The following is a 22,649-nucleotide window of genomic DNA, read 5'->3' as shown; positions in this document are numbered from 1 at the left end:
TTGAACCAAAGCTTTTCCTTTTATACTTATATGTTTCTCAGTTATGGGATGCTAACAAATCAGACTGGATACTGTCATTCTCCATATTAATAATGCTTGGTCAATACTGGGCCACACATTCAACAAAAGACACATTCAATAGTCTTATAGAGCTATTGTGGGGCTGAAAAAAGTCTTGTCGCCTAGCAATGTAATGATGCAGTATGACATATTACTGGTGTAGTTTTGGCGACACTGTTATATGGAGGTATATACACACAATTACGTATGTCTCTACTACCTGTTTTACCGTGACATTGGCTAATCTTTATGGTTAACTTGACAAGTGTATAATTACCTAGGAGTCGTGAGGTGGGAGGATAGAGCTTGTATGTGTATGGTACCCCTCAGTGGGCTGGGGTCTCAGATTGAATGAAAAGGAGAAAGGTAGCTGAGAACTAGCGCAGATCCTTCTCTGCTCTCTGATTGCAGATGCCTGTGGTCAACTTTCCTACACCTTTGCATTCCTGCCAGAATAAAGCCTTCCTTTCTTAAGTTGCCTAATATACTGGCTTGTGTTTCATATAACACTTTTATCACTGCTTTAGTGTATGTGCTTTCTACTTAGAAAAAAAAGAGGTTCACTGTAAATGATACACACACAACAGTCACATGCATGTCTGATCATAAGAGTACATGTAGAATACTGACCTTTACTTACTGTTAGGTTCACTGTAAATGATACACAACAGCACATGCATGTCTGATTGTAAGAATACATGTAGAATACTGATCTTTACTTACTATTAGGTTCACATGCATGTCTGATTGTAAGAGTACATGTAGGATACTGACCTTTCTTACTGTTAGGTTCGGCGATTCACCCCAACTGATGGAGACACATGAATAAACCAGAGGAAAAGGAACTGACCATTTGGAGGACTTACAATAGAATAAATGAAATTTTAAGCTACTAGCTAGTCAGGTAACGAGCCCAAGCTTATGGCCTAGGCATTTATAAATGAGATAAGTCAGTCTCAGAGTTGTTACTTCAGGGAACAAGAGGCTGGTAGAAGAACTTGCTATTACACTCATGCTTGCAGGCAAACCCTTTACCAATGAGTATCTGCCTAATATCACAACATCTCTTTCTTAATTTTTTTTTAAGATTTTATTTATTTACTTTATATAGGAGTACACTGTCGCTGTCTTCAGACACACCAGAAGAGGGCATCGGATCCCATTACAGATGGTTGTGAGCCACCATGTGGTTGCTGGGATTTGAACTCAGGACCTCTGGAAGAGCAGTCGGTGCTCTTAACCACTGAGCCATCTCTCCAGCCCTCTTTCTTAATTTTTAAGAAGTATTACTGTGGTCTGCATGTGATGCATGGGTGTGTGGGTACACGAGTCGGAGCATACGTGCAACTTTGCTCCCTGACTATCTCATAACTTAATACTTTTTTTTTTCTCCTTCAAGTTTTCTATGGGTTGCAGGGATAGAACTCAAGTCATCTGTCTTCATGGCAAGAGCTCTTATCCAGTAAGCCATCTCACCAGCCCTTAACTGTCTCTCTTGATGGAAGAATAGCAGTGATAATGGATTAGACATTCGGTGACCAGGTTTGTTTGTCAACACTGGTCACTAGGTAAGTGGCCTCAACTGAGTACATTCTCTGTAGAGATCCCTCTTTCATCTGTCAGTGCTCCCTAAAGTGCACTGGGTAGATCTATAAAGAACTCAGTGACCCACTCTGTGGAGAAGGAGGGGTTATTGATGAGTTCTCACCCACCACAGAGATCAGTCTCCCACTGAGGTTTAAGGTCATGCCAGAGTCCCTTGAGGGAAAGTCAGCAGATGAAAGGCGCTGAGCTGACAGGATGAGCACAGACCAAGGTCACGGCCAGCCACCTCAGGAAGGTAGAGGTCAGGCCCTTCTAGAGATTCATGAGATCTGAGACCTGTGGCAGCAGAGAGAAGGTTCAGCAGAACAGCCGGAGGGGAAAGATTTTATTGTTTTGGTTTTAATCACAAGATTAGCAGAGAAAAAGTTAAAAATATATACACTTTTTTCTTTTTAACCAAGAATTGAGAACCAAGAACTCTAAAGGTATGGTCTGCAGTGTGTGTGTGTGTGTGTGTGTGTGTGTGTGTGTGTGTGTGTTTCACTGACTGATCTGTAGACTGGATCCTGGGCACATAACCACATTTAAAGGTCTCCTCTGTTTGTGTCACATCTGTCTCTCATCCTCTACTTCAGGACCTGTCCAAGCTTATGCTCTATGTATAGTGACAGCCTAGAGGATGTCCTGCTTGCTCCCTGCCTCCAACTTGCTGCACAAAGGTCATTGCAGAGGTGGATTTCAACATTCCATCATTATCGCCTGATAACCTCTATGGCTCATGGCATCAAAATCCAAGCTACCACTCGATAGTCTCAGAAAACATCTCCACAAAATCATGAATCAATCAGCAAACAACTGACTTTTGTTTTGAAACAGGGTCTCAATAGGCTAGCCACCGTCCTCCTTTTTTTATCTCCTGACTCATTGTTCAGGGTTATAGGTATGAGTTAGGATAGGTGGCTTTAAAAGTGATGTGTGAGAACTATCTTATCATTTATTTCCCTGTGTCAGATGATGTTGGCTAATCTCTCAATGCCCTAAGTCGAAACCCCTCTCTCCCTTTTTTTTATATATTGTTTCTTCTTTATTATTATATATGAGTACACTGTAGCCATCTTCAGACACATACAGATGGTTGTGAGCTACCATGTGGTTGCTGGGATTTGAACTCAGGACCTCTAGAAGAGCAGTCAGTGCTTTTAACCACTGAGCCATCTCTCCAGATGCTCTACAGTTCTTACCTGGTGTCTCCATAAACACACAGCGAGGATCAATGACACAGTCAATGTCAAAGGGCAGAAGTAATCATCGAGCTTATTTCTATATTTAAACCTCCCTCAGTCAAGATGGTCCATACATTGTTTCTCTTCATTTAGATTCTTCTTAATTTACTGGTTGGGTAAATCCTGTTCCATAATTTCATCCATCTTACAACCCCACACTTTCAGTCACCATGAGATCCATATCAATGAAAGCTAAAGCAGGAGGGTGTAGGTTACTAAACATCAAGACTTAAGAAGTAATCAAGACAGAGCAGTGCATGGTGACATAGTCCTGTGATACCAGCAATTTAGTAGAGGCAGGGGATCAAAAGTTTAAAGCAGTTTCCGGCTACAGAATGAACTTAGGTCAGCCTGGGAGGCGTGAGATGCTTTCTCATTAAAAAAAAAGAAAAAGAAAAAGCAAGAAACAAACAATAAACCAAAAAAACCTGCACACGAAAAGAAAGTGTAATACCTACAGACAGTTAGATTGAACGACACAGAAGAATAATTTCAGAAACGAAGCTCCACACAGGATACCTGATCTCTGACAAAGGCAACACCACAGAGCACAGGGAAAATAACTGCTGCCGAGTCCCCTGTACCCATTTAGACATAGGTTCTGTCTGTCATCTATCTAGACAGTTCTTACTGTTATTGGTTTGGGTGTCTGTGAGACAGAGTCTCATGTAGCAGAGGCTGGCCTCAAGCCTGCTCTTCAGTTAAGATGACCCTGAACCCCTGATTATTTCCTGCCTCTCCCTTCCAAGTGTTGGGATTTCAGGTGATTAGGAAATACATCAAAAATGAAACAAAACAAAACTCAGGGTCTCAGTTAGGCCCAGTCAGCCTCAGATTTACTCTGTAGCCAAGTGCGACCTTGAATTTCTGACCTTCTTGCTTCCATCCCACGGGCCCTGAGACTACAGGCATGTTCCAACAATCTGGTGGGTGTAGGATATCAAAGCCAAGGCTTTGAGCATGTTAGTTAAACATATTACCAACTATATCCTCTGCCCAAGAAATTCATCATGACTCCTATTTAACACTACACAACATGTACATACATATATAATACTATGTATAAAATATAACATGTATGGATTCTATATTATGTTATATAATATATACATTATTATATCATATTATATGTAGTGTGTAATTACATATATTTCCAGGTATAAACAATGGATACAGAATGTAAAAAGCTAAAACTTCTAGAAAAGACAAAGGTTATTTTCTTGATTTTTGCAAATACTTCTCAGGCAGGGCATAAAATGTACAAACTGTTAAGGAAAATTATTGGTAATTAAGAATTTTTCTTTGTCAAGGAGCTCCATTAAGAATACAAACACAAAGCCCTGAGTGGACAAAGAAATTTACAATACATGTGTTTGGTAAAGGACTTTTCAGAACACACACAGAAAAACTGAACTCATAAATTCCCACTTAACGACAAAGGCTGAGTTCAAAATGAGTGAACAATTTATATAAGTGAAATGTAAAATAGGATATACAGATGTCTAGGAACGATGTTTATTATGATCAATTTTCTGGAAAAAAACAAGCTAAGGTTATAAGCAATGACTTCTAGATAACCACTAGAATGGTGAAATGAAAAAGCCTGATAATACCCAATGCTGTGAGGATGGGGAGGGTGTGACCTTCATCCACTGTGGACAATATTATACATGTGCTTGGGGACCCTTTAATGTCTATTCAAGCTGAATGCATGACCCAGTGGTTCCATTCCTACAAACACTGGGAGAGATGGCCACATGATCACTAAATCATGACAGCATTGTCCTAAAGGTCCTCAAGTGGAAAGGTCTGGAAACCTCAATGTCTGCTATAGTAGAAGGATACATTCTTAGAGCAGAGAGTAAGGGAAATAAGAGTGCCTTCTATATACAGCAGCATGAGCAACTACAAGGAAGTGCATGGTATGTTTCTGCTGCTGTGAGAGAGGGAAAAGTCACCACCATTCCATTCCACAGGTCTGGAGAGATGACTCAGCAGTTAATAGCACTAGCTGCTTTTCCAAAGGTCCTGAGTTCAATTCTCAGCAACAAGGCACCTTATAACCATCAGTAACTATAGTCCCATGGGATCTGATGCCCTCTTCTAGTATACATACACTTTAAGTTCGGTCATTCATTCATTCATTCATTCATTCATTCATTCATTCATTCATTCTAGACTAGTTTCTGTGGTAATTTTAAAGCTATAGTCTCCTTTGTTTTCATTTTAAGACAGGGTCTCATGTAGAGCAGGCTGGCCTCAAACTCAATGGTAGCTAAAAAAGACATTAAACTTCCTGCTCCTCCTGTCTCTTCCTTCTGAGTGCCAGAATTACAGGAGAATGCCACCATATTGAGCTAAAGCCACTATGTCTCGACAAGTGTTCTATTGATATGAAATATCAATATTTGTCACTCATGAGTTGACCACGTTTCTGTATGTATATATTCAAACACTTCAATGCATTTCTCTTTAAAACTTCTCAGAATAATCTTGAGAAGAAAGATATAAAAAAAAAGGACAAGAAATGTGTCCATTGTTTCATGGGGATACGAAGCAGATCCAGGACTCTTGAGTTCCTACGCTTTATCTCCTGTGTTTATATCTACATTTCTAACTCAGATCCTCACTGGGCTTGGAAGTATCAAAGGCAGGGACTTGAGCTACGTTTTGGCAGTTGTAAATGGCTGGAATCCATAGGTCAGAGCATGTTCAGTTATGAGTGGAGGTCAGAAACAAAGTCCCATCATTCACTCACTTGCACATTCCCTCCCTCACACATCTTTACACTCTTGCTCTAACTGACCTAAGCTCACCCTGAATATTTTTACGTCTATGAACAGCTGGGGGTGTAACCCCAAGCAAATGTTCTTCCTCTGACTCCCACTCTCAGTAGCCCCAACTCTTGGCTCTTATTCACTACTTAGCCAATCCATACCAACTTTGGGGCAGGAAGACTTCAGTCATATACTCAGAAGGGCAGACAGAAGTTCACAAATGTCCATTATGATGGCTCCTTTCTCCTGCTTAGGCAATCAACCCACCCCTCAGGTATAGGCGCCCTGTGCTCACAGAAGCAAAGTGTGTGTTTGGCACAACTCCATGTGGTATCAACTTAGACCACAACTCCCATCACTCTCTGACCTCAGGACTCCATTTTCTCCATACCTAGCTAACTTCTCCCCCTAAAGAGGGAAGGAAGAAGTATCTGTCTGGACTGGCAGCTCAGTAGAATAAGAAGCAGGACTGTCTTCCTGTCTCCTCCTTCTCCACACAACAGGGATCCTTCCATCACTGCCTACCAAAGAGCCAAGAGGAGAACATTGATAGGAGCCTCTGCTGAAAAGGCTACTTGCAAACCTTCCCCTCCCCAGCTCAGGAATCCAGTGGCTGTCTCCCACCTCCAACCCCAGGCTATCAATAGGCCAAGCCCCATGGGAAGCATTAGTGGATTTCAAGCTAGGGGACAGGATTTCCTGTTAGCTGCTTTGGGCTTCTTATGCATCTGCTACTAGACAATGCACGAAGTATGCAAAGGGAAAACTTCATCCCATTTCAAAGGGAGAGTCACCTCCTCCCACCTGATAGCAGTAGGGAACTCATTACTCTGGGATTCATGCCTGACTAATGTCAAAGCCATGCAGGCTGTGGTTGACAGAGCTCAAGGACAGTCCAACACACAAATCCAGGTTTGGGCTGTTCATTTGTACCCTGATCCTTACCCTTTCCCAGTAGGTTTCCCTGAACCTACCCTGCCTCCTCCACAGGCCTAGCCCTCCCCACCTTCCTCATTTTCGTCTGTTGTAACCCTTGTGATACTTTCACTCTTAGCCTTGGGCCCTTGCCATCCATTCTCTGGGTATCTGTTTCCCATCTGTAACCTGGAGCTAAATGTTCCTCCCCACTGGGTAGAAGGCTTTGGGAGGATTGAGGGAAAACTCTTGTCTCTTGTGTGAAAGGAATGGGTTATAATTCAAGTTTGGATTTATGGTTTTTTAAAAAAAAATATGGGACATGGTGACTTCAGCCATTAGTGAGATTACTGAGGCTCAAATCCTTAATATATTTTTCTCCAGATTCACAGGTTCACAGGGCCTTGGGCTCTTTTCCTGTCTTTTTGTGATCAAACAAATTTGAGAACATTTTCATTTGGATGCTTTAGGGATTAGATTAAAATAAAGATCAGTAATGTAAGGATATTACTATAACAGATTAGAAATTACTGTTTGGAAAAATGTTTGGAGAGGGCCCAGCAACCACTGATCAAGCAAATAGATTATAAACTCTCTGGACAGGCTGCCTGTCCAGTTCAAAATAGGATCTCCAGGGCCACTCTCCAATTAAAGGAATTGCCAGAACCTCCTTCAAGACTAGGGAGAAGTAGCCCCTAATCCCTCCCATCATAATACAGAGAATGGACCCAGAGGGTTTCAGTTGAAACAATCTCCTATTTCCCTCTGCTTACTTTGCCTTGATTCTTAGGAAGGCAATAGCAACCCAAACCCGATGTGGATAAGATCACTCATCCAACTTTTGCCAGAGGTACTTCTGTTGAATCACACCTAACATCCTCTTGACTGTAGCATGCATGGTGCTGGCCTCCTTCTGTTCCTTGCCTTTATGCTACACCCTAGGTTTTCTCCACCCTTTAGGAAGCCTAGATAGTGTACTTGTAAGGTGTCCTTTCCTTTTGGATCTTGGGGTGGTAGAGAGGAGAACAGAGGGGATACATGAAACCTTCTCACCTTATGGCATGGGCCATGAATAGTAAGGAGTTGGTTTGCAGGGGTTGGGTGCAGGGAGGAAGTCAAGCACAGATTTATTGAGGTTAAGACATCATCCATGCTTTTAATTAAGTACCCTATCCCTGGGCTATATCCCCAGTCATGGGGTGATGGTAGTAGTGTGGTATGTGATGTGTGTGTGTGTGTGTGTGTGTGTGTGTGTGTGTGTGTGTGTGTGTTAGTATGTGTGCACATGTGGAAGCCAGAGGACAATTCAGAATGTCTCCATATTGGATTAGACAAGTATGGCCTTTTATGTATATACCACATATCTGCATGCCACCTAACTCATGAACTCATGCTTGTATCACAATACTTTACGAGGAGATATACTTGTATTACATTCTCTCTGAGTTTTTAATTTTGAGATAGGGTCTCCCTAGGCTGGCTTAAGTTGATCTTGAACTTCCTCTGCAACCGAGGCATGCCTCGGTTTCCCACAAAGCAAGAATGACAGGCCTACGATGCTAAGCTTGACATGGGATGCTAGTTTGTCTCGGGATGCTGGGTCACTGGTACAGGTTGTAAAAGAAGCCTGCAGTCAGGTTTCTTGAAATGTCAGACACCTACAAGAGATTCCGTAATATCACTCAAGGTTAAAATGGACTTGCCTGCCAAGTATCAGATTGAGAAAGCCCCTGTCAACAAGAAGACCACGCAGACAGGTGGCTGGTCAAAGGAGGGTTCCCTTACACTGTACTAACAGATTTCCTAATCCAGCTGCCTGGGAAGCACAGGTCCGGGCAAGGCCAGGAGACCAGCACTGCAATTAAACCAGCCTCACAATAGGAAGTTACCAGATGATACTTGCCCAACTCCAGTTACCTCGTCCTGGAGTTTGCAATGGTGGGTGAAAAGCAGGGACGCAAAGGAGGGCAATGGACTTGTTGCCATCTCTTCATGTTTCCCATAGTGGGGATCCATCTTCCTGGGACCTTTCTTGGTATTGACACCTTAATCAAAGACCTCAAGGCGGCACCATGATTTTGACTTCTGGCAGGCATCCAAAAAATTCAGTAAGGTGCAATTCCAGGCTGCCTTGTGCTTCATTAACAAGTTTCCTATCTTTCCTCAGCTTGGGAATCTCCGAAGGAAGGTCAAGTGGGAGTTTATGAGTCTTCTCTGGGACTGTGCAGAGGGAAGTCTTTGAACTCCACCCACAGATGGGTGGTTCCCACCACTGAATAATTTATAATTTAAGCGGGAGGGATGAGATTGCCCGGAGGGAAACGCCTGGGCTTCATAGGGTTTCTGAGCCACTTAAGAGCCATCTTCCTCACACCTATTTTAAAATCAAAAGTTCTACAAACTAGGCTGTGGAAACCAGCCTCAGCACCCCTCTTCTTTACTTCTAGGAGCTACAAGTCTGATCTGTGTAGAGACACCACCCTGTCCCAGGTATATGTTAACATATCAGGGAGAGACTTTGACAATGTGGGTTCTGACATCAGATCCTCAGATTAGACACTTTAGTGACTGTATATCTTCAAGGGAGTCACCACAACAGCCAGCTACACCTTTAACAGGGAAAAGTTTCCTCCACAGTGTGTGGAGCTGGGCTAGAGGGGGTTGGACAAGGAGGAGAAGGAAATCAATACAGAGCTCTCCTGGAAGGTGCATTAAATTCCAGCCTACACATTTCCTGTGGGAGCATTTGGATGTTTCCTTGGTAGGAAAATGTGTCCTAGAGAAGCAGCTTCTCCTAGCCCACTCAGTCTGCCTCCGCCCCGACCCACCCCACCTTGTCTAATGCTGTTTTAGAGATAAGCTTCCCATCCTCCCATGCAGAATTCAATCCTATCATGCCTTGCATCCTCTTGGGGAGAACCAGCCAGACCTAGACCATGTTGCTTCTGAAGATTCCCCCATCATGTGAACACATGGAGAGGTTCTTATTTATTTTCCTTCTGGTCCTTAGGTGCCAACACAATCCTGGAATCTGTCAGTCAGGAAAGCTGTTGGCTTTCAGACAGGGGACAGGAGAAGAAGAAGAAAAAAATGTAAACCCCTTTCCAGACAATGGTCAGTTGGAGTAAAGAGCTTCCTGATCTGGATCTGTTCACTTCTTCTGTGGGAAGCCCAGCTGGCTTGCGTGGTCCCTGGCCTTGTCCTCCTACCCGTCCCCTCTCTTGTGCATTCTGCACCAGTCATTCTGAGCAAGAGATCCACTTTCAGTGCTGACTTGAAGACTCATGGCAGCTCCTTACCCAGCATCCTTTCTGCATTTACAGACTAGTCAAATGGACAAGTGAGATGGAGACCAGGCTGTTAGACATTCCAGAACCACACAGGTCACCAGAGAAAACTGATAAAAATGTTAACGTACAGCCTGACCCCGAATCTGTATCTCCCTGTCCCCCACGAAACCCCCAGACCCCTCTCTCATACTCAGAGAATTAAAAGTTTCAGGTATTTTGCTTTCAATGAAACTAATGGCGGGAGGGGGAGGTCACTGACAAATTGGGGTACCACCATGTTTCACATAATTTTGCTTCTACTGGCTCCTGTCTCATGTGAGTCCCACAGCAATTCTATATGAGACACAATTAATTTTGCAAATACAACACTGAAGTTCAGAGAGACCAAGTGAGCTTCCCCTCAACCCCCAGCACACAGACAGTAGGAAGCACAGTAGGTTCTAAAGCTCAGTGTCCTAGTTTGATGTCTCTTGTTGTGTTAAAACACACTGGCAAAAAAAATCAATTTAGGGTAAAGAGTTATTTAGCTTACAATTCCAGGAAACAGTCCAGTGAAGGCAAGTTAAGGCCAGACCCCAGACCAGCTACTAGCTAATCAGAAGCAGTGAGGAAATGAAGATATGTTCACATCTCTTTCCCTGCTTATCTCCCATTCGGGGCCCAAAGCCAGGGAATGGTACCATAAACTTTCACTTTTTATTAAACAATTTTATTAAAAGTTAAACTATCTTCCCTCTCCTTTGCTTCTCTAATCTCTCCCATGTCACTCAATTTGATGGCCTCTTTTTCTATCACTTCTAGTCTGAGTCTACCCACATCTGTTAATATAATAATCAAAATAATTCCTCACAGACCAGCCTGATATAGACCACCCTTCACTGAGACTCTCTTTCTAGGTGATTATAGACTGGGTCAAGTGTGAGAATTAAAATTAAATATCACAAACGTTTTATCAATTGGCTTCCTGAGTGCAAACCCTACTTTTTCATCACTAGCAACCTCCCTAGCTGATCCATGGGTTGGTACATATACCTTTAGGGCTCCTCTAGTCTCCTGCCACTCAGCAGGTTGCTGCCTCATTGAGGGGAACTCTCCCCAGAGACAGCAGCATGGATGGCATGGCATGGTTAGAGGTGGCTTCTGAGAAGTACATGGCTGCCCTGGCACTTAGTTCTACTGAGCCTGACAGATGTGCATGTGCACCCTAAACCACATCAAGACATACGTCTGTCCAAACGGGAGTCTCTCTGTGTGCTTTGTCTGGGTCGAGAAGGCCCATGGACTGGCAACAAGCAAGCTATCCACATTGGAAACAGTGCCAAGGAACTTTGTGTCATTGTAATAATGTGCTATCTGGGAGTGATGGCAATGGGCACAGCAATCCTTCACTGTCTGTCTTAGTCAGGGTTTCTATTCCTGCACAAACCATCACGACCAAGAAGCAAGTTGGCAAGGAAAGGATTTATTCAGCTCACACTTCACATTGCCTTATCACCAAAGGAAGTCAGGCCTGGAACTCAAGCAGGTCAGGAAGCAGGAGCTGATGCAGAGGCCATGGAGGGATGTTACTTACTGGCTCGCTTCCCCTGACTTGCTCAGCTTGCTTTCTTATAGAACCCAAGACCACCACCCACAATGGGCTGGGTCCTCCCCCCTTTATCACTAGTTTAGAAAATGCCTTACAGCTGGGCCTCATGGAGGCATTTCCTCAACTGAGGCCCCTTTCTCTGTGATAACCTCAGCTTGTGTCAAGTTGACACACAGAACCAGCCAGAATACTGTCCCATTAGCTGGGAACTGCTCACATCCTTGGAAGAACAAGAGAAGGCAGGGGAACATGAGGAAAGATGGACAAAGCACACACCACAGGCCACCACCTCCAATCCCCCCCACCCCCTATCCCCCATACCCCCTCCTCTCCCACCTCCACACCCTCATCCCTCCCATCCCCTATCCCCCACACCCCCCTCCCCTCCCATCTCCACACCCCCCTCCCCTCCCATCTCCACACCCCCATCCCTCCCACCCCCTATCCCCCCCACACCCCCTCCCCTCCCACCTCCACACCCCCATCCCTCCACCCCCTATTCCTCACACCCCCTCCCCTCCCATCTCCACACCCCCTATCTCCCAACACCCCCTATTCCCCCGCACACACACACCCCACAAGCAGGCAGAAAAGAATGGAGGTCATGGGAAGGGGCTGTCACTGAGGCTCTTCTAGGAATCTCCTAACTTTGGAGATATTTTCAAAAAACCTGGAGACAGCGATGCATATTTGTGTCCCCAGGAAAAACCTGCCCAACCCTTGAGGAGTCAGGATCTCATGGAATCCTTTGGCTCCTTACACTTGGTCCACAAATTACAAGTGAGTCTAAAGTAAGAATACTAGTTACGAGGGAGTCTGAGCAAATCCTTCCCCTTTTCTGAGCTTCTCTGTCTTCTATATTGTTTTGTTTTGTTTCAGATTTTTGTGTACATTCATGTGTAAATGTTCATATGCTAGTGCACATGTACATGGTTCATAGGTAGAAGTCAGAGGACAACTTTGGGTGCCAGGCACAGGCATTTTCTATGTAATAAATTATGTGTGTATGGGTGTACATATGCCTTCCACCCTTAAGTGCATTCCAGATTCAAACCCAGGCCACCATTTTTACAGGCGAAGCCATTTCTCTGACACCTCACTCCAACCTTTTTTTTTTCTTTATTCTTTTCTTTCTTCTTTTTTTTTTTCTTTTTTTTTTTCTTTTTTTTTTTTTTGAGAGAGAGGATACTTTGTTGACATGGGCCATTGAGTTCCCCATAGATCTGTTTGTCTCAGCCCTCCCTCCTAAAGCACTGGGGCTTTGGAGATCCAAACACAGGTCCACTCAGGCAAGTGTTTTACTGACAGAACATCTCTGTAGCTTGTTTTGTTTTTAACAGAGTCCTTTTTGATTTTATGTAGGTCCAAAGCAGAAAGGTGTCCAATTAGATAAGTAAACATAGAGCCAGGCACCTTGACCTTACAATAGGAGGTTTACCCTCCTTGAAGCCTCAACTACCCCAAACGGTCCAGGCCACAGGGCCTCTGGGAACACCTGCTATCAAGTAGGAGAGAAGAGTAGGGTAGAAAAGCATTTAGATAAGCACTGCTTGAGAGCAGTCTCACGGTCTTCATATCTGTTCTATACTGTACGACTCTGGCCAAGGTCTACTGACTGCCTCTCTGTCTTCCACATAGCATGAATACTTAACAGTTGAGCACAGGCCCTTTTCCATTTGATTCCAACAGACCAGGCAAGGCTGGTCGCCATATTGCCTTTTGTCAGCCATCCTACCACCAAGGACAGTGACATCCTTCTCCCTCAGACCTTCTCAAGCTCTGCGTCCTCCAGGAAAACACTTTACAAAGAGTCTTTTCACCCATGACTTTTTTTTGTGTGCTTGTTGGTGGCCAGGGATGTAGATCAGTTGGTAGACTGCTTGCCCAATAGGCATAGAGTAATGGGTTTCAGCCCCAGCACTATACAAAACTGGGCCTAAATCTACAAGACTTAGAAAGACAGAGAAAAAGGATTAGAAATTCAACATCCTTCTCAGCTACATAGGAAGTCTGAGGGCAACCTGAGCTAAAGACTGTCTCAAAACACATATGAAAAAAGTTACTTGTCTCATCCACAGCACCAGACCAGATTCCTTGTGGCAGATATAGTATCTCCTGCTCCTGGGACCTAGAGTCTGTCTATGATTAAAAACCCTATGATTTTAAGAATGGAATTAGATAGAAAGGAGTTGGTTTCTGTGAGTTCAAAATAAGATTTCTTAGAGCTGAGTAAATTAAAAATAACTTTGGGAACAATTTTTGTTGGGTGATGAGGGGCAAGGAGTGGGTGTTACAGATAGAATGTTATTTAGGAATTCTACCCTGGATGTCTGGCAGGCTTTTTAAGTTCTCTGAAAATCTGCAACCTTAGACTTGAACCCTTGATTATGTATATCCTGTGTAAACGTAACTCCAGGTTTCTAAGTCAACAGAGGTCAGCAGGTAACTGTTGTAGAGTTCAAGGAGGCTGAATACACAGCTCTCCTAATCTAATACATGATAAAGTGAAGGCTGAAGAAAAAGCCTTGGGTGCTGCCCACACCTGCCCACCAGCCACTGGTGGTTGAGATTTACTCAAGAGGCAGCTGCAAGTCTGGCTAGGGGAGGAGCCCGAGGCAGCTGGAAGCCTTTTCCAGGGCCTCCTTCAGTAACTAGTTCCCTTTACTGTGCAGATGGAGATGGGAGTGGCTTCTCTAGGCTTCTCCAGTTTTCCCCCACCTGCCGGTAGTGAGGTTTGTCTGCTAGAGTCACGGAAGCCTTAAGGCTCAGAGAACTTTGATTAGTAAAGAGGGGGTGTTGTCTCAAGTTGAGAGTCCAGTACAAACCCCACTACCTCCTCTACTTGCATTGCAAAGATGCCCTTATCCCTGCATTCTGGGCTCCTGGGACTAACATCTGAATGCCGCAACAGTAAGATACCTGTTGTGTATTTCGGTTTCTCTTCTGAAGCGTTTCTCATCATGACCCTGCTGCTCAGGGACAGAGTGGGTCCAGCTTAGGAGGAGTCAACCTTAGAAGCTGATGAAAGGTCAAGCTCACCCCTAGAGCTTGTGGTCAGTTTTCAGTGCTCCTGGCTCCCTGGTTGTGCTCGGGCCCTTGGCTCAGGATTTCTCTATTATCTTGCTCAAGCAGAGGGCTGGAAGGAAGGCTCCTGAGTCCAGGAGCACAGTAGCTCTCAAGCCCACTTGGGTTAGGGTTGTGTCCGTTCCTCTTCCTGGATGACCAAACCCACGCCACCAGCATTGTAGAGTAACTCCTGTCCAGGTTGCTCTCTCCTCCCTACCACAGCCCCAGATGCTAGTCCTGAGAACCCACTGGGCTGTCCAGCTCCTGCAAGCCCCAGTACAATACTGGGTATAATTCATGTTGAAGGAGTACCCTGCCTTGTGGGGTGTGTGTGTGTGGGGGGGGTGTCATCAGAGTTTCTATTTCTCCGCACTGACTGATCCATGTGTAATTCCTTCCCTCCCTGAAGCTTCTTTCCTAAAATGGTAGCCAAGCCCTTCAGGATTCCTCAACATTACTTCCCTCTTCCTGACTGTGTACCTTGGATGGCACAGGAAAACCTAAAGGGTGACCATAAGCCCAGCCACCATCTCAGCAGGCTGAATTCAGCCTGTGCCAGGACATGTGCCACTCGGTGTAGCAAGTTCATAGTATAGAATTAAAGGACTTTCTCTCCCTGTGTCTCCTGACCCTCTCACCTTCCATTTCAGCAGGGATGTCCCCTCAGAGGTGGTGTTTCCCTGACATATGGCACAGCCCTACCGCCCAGTGTCATTTGGCTCTCCAGGGAAAGGTGCTGGCAAACCCCAAGCTTTGTCTCCCTGCCCCCTTTCGCTCCCTCTTACCTCCTTCCCTTTCTCCCCTCTCTGTGCATGTCTCTACTCCATTCTCTCTCTTTACAGCAGGAATATAATGTTCGGTTGCTTTACACCCACTCCGAGTGCTGCCAGCGAATAATGACTAAGGTGGTGGGTGGAAGGTACAGCAAGTTGAGACCAATTTAGCAGACCAGGGTGCCAGGAGGAGGGTGATTTAGCATCAAATGGCTTTGCAAAGAGAAGGAAGCTGCCCCCAAAGCCAGCAGGCCACTGAGCCAAGTACACAGCCCTGCCCTGCGTGCCTGGGGCAGGAGCTGCACCAGCCACCTGGAAGTCTACTGGGTAAGATGCATACACAGGGTTTCAGAATGAAGAGCAAATATGACCCCCATCCCTCATCTCAGTTCCACTCGAGGGACCCCTCCCTTGTATGTCCCTCAAGCTGGGCGTTTCAACCAGACTGGTTCTGTCTAAGAAGAATTCATAGCTATCCAAAACTGCTTTAGGGATGGTAGAGATTGAGGCTCTGTGGTGTGAGGGTGTGGACTGACTGCCCACACCTCAGGTCGTGCCACAGAGAGGGCATTCAGGAAGACAGGTGTGGATCTTTGGGTCTTAGGATCTTGAGAGTCACACAAGGTCTGTGTCACATGTTGAAATGGTCACATATTTGTGCATGGATACCACAGAGGAGGGGGTGAATGAATTGGTGGGAGGGAAGGAGAAAGAGAGAGAGAGGGACAGAGAGAGAGAGAGACAGAGACAGAGACAGAGAGACAGAGAGACAGAGGAGAGAGAGAAGCCCTGTCGGCTGCTCTGAGGGCAGTCTTCTCTTCCACAGTGATTAAGTGACAAAGCAAATCCATTGGTGTTCTGCAAAGGACAGCCTTTGTTCCGGGTAGTGGACACAACCCACATCACATCAGCTTAGATGCCAATTGAGCCTGTCACTTAGTAAGAAAAGGCAGACTTCTACTGTATCGATTCGAACAATCCCCTCTCTGTGCTGTCTCTTTCCATTCTCCCACCAACGCTTTCTTCCTGTGGCTCTCATCCTGAACGAGGGGAACCTTCCATATGTGATAAACTCCAGTCTGGCTTCCACACCTGTTGACTGTCAGCAAACATGGCCGCCATGTTTTATTCTGGAACTTACCCGCTGTATATAAGGTGAAATCGGTTAAAGATGAATCTTGCCTTTCCTGGGGCATATCATTAATTCAGCTTCCTTGAAGGAAGCATTGGCTCTAATTTCAATGTGGACCATATCAATAAATAACATGAACTTACTAAATTTAAGGAGAAATTTAACACATAGAAATCATTCTGTAAAGCAAACCCCAAATTGACATCTCATCCTTGGCTACTTCCTGAGTTGATCTGAATGTAACAGATATATGATATGTATGTATATAGCATTTAGGGGGTAAAAGAAGCACAATAAAATGAAAGAAAAGTTTGTGGCCTTTACCATCCTCAAATTACAGTAATTACTAGAGTAGCTGTGCTCTTATGATTTAAAAATTAACTTATAGGGGTTGGGGATTTAGCTCAGCGGTAGAGTGCTTGCCTAGCAAGCACAAGGCCCTGGGTTCGGTCCCCAGCTCTGAAAAAAAAAAAAAAAAGAAAAAATTAACTTATTTATTTGTTCATTCATTCATTTATTTGGAGCCATTCATGCTTGATGCCAAGGGTACCTTGTAAGGGTCAGTTTTCTCCCTTCACCATGTGAATGCTGGCCCGAAATTTAAATATATCTCTTTATTTGTTTATTAGGCCTTTGTCAATGACTTAGGGAGTCTAAATCTGTTTAATTAATAAGGTCAGGAGCTGAGAGAAGAGCTCTGTGCTAAGGTACATTCCCAGTACATGCAAGACCCTGGGTTCTACATTGAGCACTATTCACTCAACACAAAAGGAGAAGAAAAATCAATGAATTCCACTAGCCTCATAACTATATTACAACCAGTATTCATGCTGGTTGGCTTCAGTGCTCAGTTGAAAACCCTGGGTAAAGTTCCTTTGCCTTACTCAGTTTCCTCACCCGCCATATGATAGAAGGAATAGCATAGGGCAGTTGGATGTTATCAATGATGATGACAGGAAGTCCTCTTTTAAAGTGTAGTTTCTATGAGTGTGTGAGTGTGAGTGTGTGTGCGTGTGTGTGTGTGTGTGTGTGTGTGTGTGTGTGTGTGTGTATGTGTATGTGAGAGAGAGGGAGAGACAGAGAGTGGGGAGGAGGGGGAGAAATTGTTGGGGGAAATCTGGATCCAAAAGCAAACCTGGACCTGTATAGGCACAACTCTAATCCTAACACTTGAGAGGGTGGTCCTGGAGGATCAGGACTTCAAGATTTGTAGGGAGGGAATAGACAGTTCAAAGCCTACTTGGGTTATATATGATCCTGTCCCCAAAAAAAGCTAGGAAGAAAAGGGAAACTCAAAAAAGTCTTGACATAAATTGCTTCCCAGGCAGCTGTAGTTGTTCAGCAAGACCTCCCAACCTCCTCCTCATGGCTCTGGAATTGTTTAAGGAGGTGGAAGCCAGGACCTAGAGAACAGGAACCTACAAAGGTGACTCTGGTAAAGGGCCTGGGAGACCAGCCTAGCCAGGCCTGAGGTTAGGCAAGGTATCTTGCCCACTCCACTAAAGCTTAAAGAAGTAGCTGTGGAGGCCAAAGGGCAAACTTACTCAAGCTAGTTCCCCTCCACTTTTCATTCACCAGCTTTCAAGAGGGGCTTCCCAGAGGGTTCTCTTCAGCTCTCAGCTGCAAGCTGGAATTCTGACCTTATTTTTCTACCAACTCTCTTTACACACCTGCTTTGGCTCATATTCTAGGCCGAGTCCTGACCACCTACATCCTCTCTAGCAACTTCAGTTCACCTCCATCTTGAGAAAGCTGTTGTACTAAAATTAGTATGAGAGTGTTAGTTCAATGGGATTGTCGCTAATTAATTATTTCTAACTGACAACACCAATTTTAGGCTTAATTCATTAGTTCCCCTCTTCAAAACTTAAGTCATTTCTCTAGCACCTGACATGGGCGAGACCTGTAACGTGCTGTAACGTGTGTGTGTGTGTGAGCTGGGGGCATAGCTCAGTTAGGAGAGCTTGGGTTTGATCTCTATACTGAATTAGGTATAGTGGCACATGCCAATAATCTAAGTACTAGTGAAAGAACAGGAATCCAAAGTCATTCTTAGCTACTTAAAGAGTTTCAGAGGGGCTGGGGATTTAGCTCAGTGGTAGAGCGCTTGCCTAGGAAGCGCAAGGCCCTGGGTTCGGTCCCCAGCTCTGAAAAAAAGAACCAAAAAAAAAAAAAAAATGAAATTCAGGTTGTCGAGCATGAGTAATGCTCTCCCAAAGAAAAACTTAAATGATCATGGGCCCCTGAGAGCATACGTGGTTATCACAATAGGAGACATCCTGATGGACTCTGCTAAAGATACGTAAAACTAGTGAAGCATAAAGCCTGGTCACATTACCTCCCAACCCAACAGCCGTTCACATTCTCCAAAGAATCCAAAGGGCAGCACCAAGGAGATCCATTCAAAGGCAAATTCAAAGTGCTGAGATGTACTTGGCTTGAAGAGTCCCCAGGCCGTCGGAAATTTCTCCTCCGGCCCCCCTTACCTTTGTCCTGCGACTGCATGCCTGAAGCTCTGAACGTACAAACTCTAGACCCCAGGTCTGAATCCAGTCTAGTACCTTCTCCTCCCACATCTGCTCTCGTGGGTTGACAAACACAGAAAGAGTAGGCAGAGTGAGGATCCCCTTGATTCTAAACTGTTAGGGCCAGGGCCTGGGATGGAGCAGGCTTGTCCAGGCAGAAGCCCTATAACACAGCAAGTGAAGCGAGAGCCATATCAGGGAAGTGTGCCCGTGTAGAAATCTACCACTGGAAAGAGAGCTCCCTGCCCACCCTCTTTCCTAACAGTTGGCTAATTAACTACTTACTAAAGGCCTCGACTAAGTGGCAGACCCTTTACCCTGAGCTGAGAACTCACGGTGTGGCCTCGTCCCCAGAAACTCTGTAGTTCTTGGGGAGCCAATGAGTCAGTGTGACAGCAGCACCAAATGGTAGAAATAGCTCAGAAGAAGGAATAGGATCTGGACCTAAGGGAAAGGTGGTTGGGGGACTATACTCCAGTGGCAGATGCCTGTGGTTAAAACAATGGCGTGAAATTCGATGGCACTCAGTGGACGGTGTTAAACTTTGTTACAATATTATTCATAAAAAAATTGAATTTAAGTTGCTTAAAAATAGATTCTTTGTCAGGACCTTATTTGGTATTTTTTATTGTTGGGTTGTTTGTTGTGGTTTTCTGCATTTGAAATTGTCTCAGTTAGCAAGGCTGATCCTGAACTTCCTATGTGGTCAAGACTGGCTTTGAATTTCTGACCTCCTATCTCCACCACCCGGGCAAGGTTTGGTTATAATACTGTGCCACCATATGAAGGTTTATGTAGTGTTAGGGGCTCAAACCCAGAGACCCTGCAATTTCAAGGAAGCGTTCATTCAAGGAAACAAACCCCAGCCTATGGTATTCATTTCTGAAGTTCACTATGGGTCCCAAAGCCTTGCATCTTGTAGCATCCAATGAAAAGTTGTGGGGTGAAATGTTAAACACACACAAAGGCATAAAAATAAGTGTTCCCGAATAGAGACCATTTTAGTTCCAGTCCATCTACTTCTTTGCCCACACATGCAGACATCTGGCTTCCTAACCGTGCATGGCAGTGGAGCACTCTCACATTCTCAGAGACTGGCACACCCAGACCACTCCCCACAGCAAGGTTCTTCTATCTCAGCTCCTGTCAGCCATGTGAGGTAGATTGCCAGACTAGGGTATCTCCTTCAGTTTCAAGAGTGTACAGACTGAATGGCTAAAGCAGGTTTGCCTTGCAGAGTGTGCCAAGACATATGCTAGAAAGAGGAAAGGACAATCATCTTGAGCAAAAGCAAATGTCTGCTCCTTCCATGAAACCTCCAGGAAGGATGCTCCGATTTCTTTTTCCACAGACAGTTCTCAGTTCTAGCACATGCGTGCTCTATACTCCTATCGACACAGCTAAGACATGCTTTTCCGGATTCCATTAATGGTGGACTTGGCTCCCACTAGCTATGGGAACACCCTTCCATTTTGGTGCCTCAGTTTCTTCACTGGCAGACCCAGAGTAAATCACATCTCATGCTAATGTGGGAGTTGTGCTGTGAGGATAAAGGAGACAACAAATGAGATAACATCTATGATGCACTGAAAATGGTCAGAAGAAAGAGCTGGGTAAATACAAGGTGTGGGCCATGCCTCATTAAGGTGCATTCCCTGCCCACAGACTCCTGCCCACACTCTGCTCTGTGCCAACCTTGAAGACTCTTACCCCTGTAAAATCTAACTCTGATACTTATGTGCATACACCTTTCAAACACCTCCATTTTCCTTCTGTCTGCCTGCAGAAAATTGTTTCTGAACTTGAAGGAAGCTCGGGTTACAAATCCTCAAAATCCCTTACCAGCAGCCTCCTCCTCAGGGTCTGGGTGCTGGAAGAACTGTGTGCAGACAGCTTATCTCTCCGTGGATGGGCTGAGACTAGACTGTGTTTCCCAGGAAAAGACCCTTTGGTGGTGCAGCCTCTACAACAGCTACCCAGAACCTAGTACCTCTTCACCAGCAATTCAAGGAGCATGCAGAAAGCCTGGGGGCAGAAGGCACGGTTCTTGGATCCCTAAACATCTCTCATGCTTGGGAAACTGAGGACTCTACAGCACTTTCCCAGGCCTGACAACCAGTGGGTGAGCAGAATACTCACATGTGCCATGGTTTAATCTCTTCCACTTGCAGCAGGGAGGGGAGACAGTCACCTGGTCCCTGGTGTCTGGGTCTCTATTGCTGAATGAAGCCTGGGCAGATGAGAGGCAAAACAGAGGGGATCTGACTCCCTGTGGTGAGTGAGAAAAAGGAGTGAACTGAGGGGTGTGTGTGTGTGTGTGTGTGTGTGTGTGTGTGTGTGTGTATCTGTCTGTCTACCTGTCTGTGTATCCGTCCAAGTTCATTTCTGTTCCTTCCAGACACCTCAAAAGTTCCAGCTAGCAAGGTAAAGCTCACTAGCCAGTCCCCAGCAGCTGTATCCTCTGTCTGTGGCCTCAGTTTCTGTGGCCTCACTTCCTCACCTCTCATATCTTCATCTCTGCATTCATGTCACCTAATGCACAGTCTCCAAGATAAAATTCAGATTTGCGAGGAAACAAACCTCCCCGGTCTCACGGACAAAGACAGAAGGATTGACTGATGCACACCGTTTCCTTCCGGCTGGGGTCAGATTAGAAATACAAGCAGTGACAGGGGAGAAGACTCCCCCACACCTACCGCTGCCCTCTACTCCGATAGTTACATGTAGAAACAAAGACACCTAGACAGACGCGGACACAGACAGACAAAGACCGACAGACGAGCGGACTCACTCCCGGAGTGGTTTGCTGTAGGGAGAGCAGCCTTCCCTGTGCCTGGGCCATCCGCGGGACTGCAGACATTGCGCGAAGGAGGAACAGGACCCTGAGTACCCGTACCTTACCTGTCTGCCCTCCTCCGCCTCGGAGATAGCTGCAAATGGCTGCAGATTTTGATTTTTCGGTGTGTTTTGTGTAGTACCCCTTTCTCTTTTTCTGGAGAGCTACTGGAGCCGACTGATCCCGCGTCGCTCAAGTCACACTCCCAGGAGCAGCAGAAAGGCAGAGAAACTTTCGGACTCTGAGCTTGTCGCAGCCGCCCAGAGCCCGCCAGCTGGCCCGGGCGCTCTGGCCCTTGCGCTGGGTCCCTGGCCGCCGGCGGGGCGGGGCGGGGCGGGACGGGGCGGGGCGGGGCGGGGCACGGGTAGGGCGGGGCCAGAGTCAACGGCATTCATTGGCCCGCACTGCTTGCACCCAGTCCAGCTCTCTCCCGGGCCTTTGTTCCCGGCTGACAGCTGGGGTTGCTCCGACCTCCTGGCTCCTCTCTACCCAAAGCTCGCGCCGGTCAGGCTCGCAGTTTCTTAGCTCTCGCTTCATCACCCTCGGGGATTCCCGTCTGTTCAGCCTTTCTCTCCCTTTCCTCATCTTCCACTACTCCTAGTTCTTGCTTTCTCTATCTGCATCTATTCGCCTTCGCGTTTTCTTTATCCATTTTCTGCATTCCCCTTTTCTTTGCTACCTCTTACCGGTGATTTCTCCAGCCCAACCCCCAACCACAACCCCAACAAAAGGTTGAGTTTCTTGGTTTAAGGACCACACTAAAGGCCTCGAGGTGTTATGAGGGTACTGCTTCCTCTTGCTGTGATTACAGACCAGAGAACCCAGAACCCAGAACCCAGAGACTTTACTCCTCAAAAAA

General features: G+C 45.6%; 1 protein-coding gene across 1 annotated transcript in view; it reads right to left on the bottom strand.

The window, feature by feature from the left end:
• The window catches only part of Lzts1 (leucine zipper tumor suppressor 1), a 55,481-nt gene extending 33,412 nt beyond the window's left edge, over positions 1–22,069 (bottom strand). Inside the window, 1 exon segment of the mRNA NM_153470.2 lies at positions 21,856–22,069. The gene's annotated coding sequence lies outside the window, so the exon portion shown is untranslated.
• Positions 22,070–22,649: the final 580 nt, after the last annotated feature.

Source organism: Rattus norvegicus, chromosome 16, assembly GCF_021556685.1.
Source record: "Rattus norvegicus strain SHRSP/BbbUtx chromosome 16, alternate assembly SHRSP_T2T, whole genome shotgun sequence".
Classification (NCBI taxonomy): Eukaryota; Metazoa; Chordata; class Mammalia; order Rodentia; family Muridae; genus Rattus; species Rattus norvegicus.
Note: the sequence above shows the minus strand (reverse complement) of the source record. Positions and strands in the feature narration are given on the sequence as shown.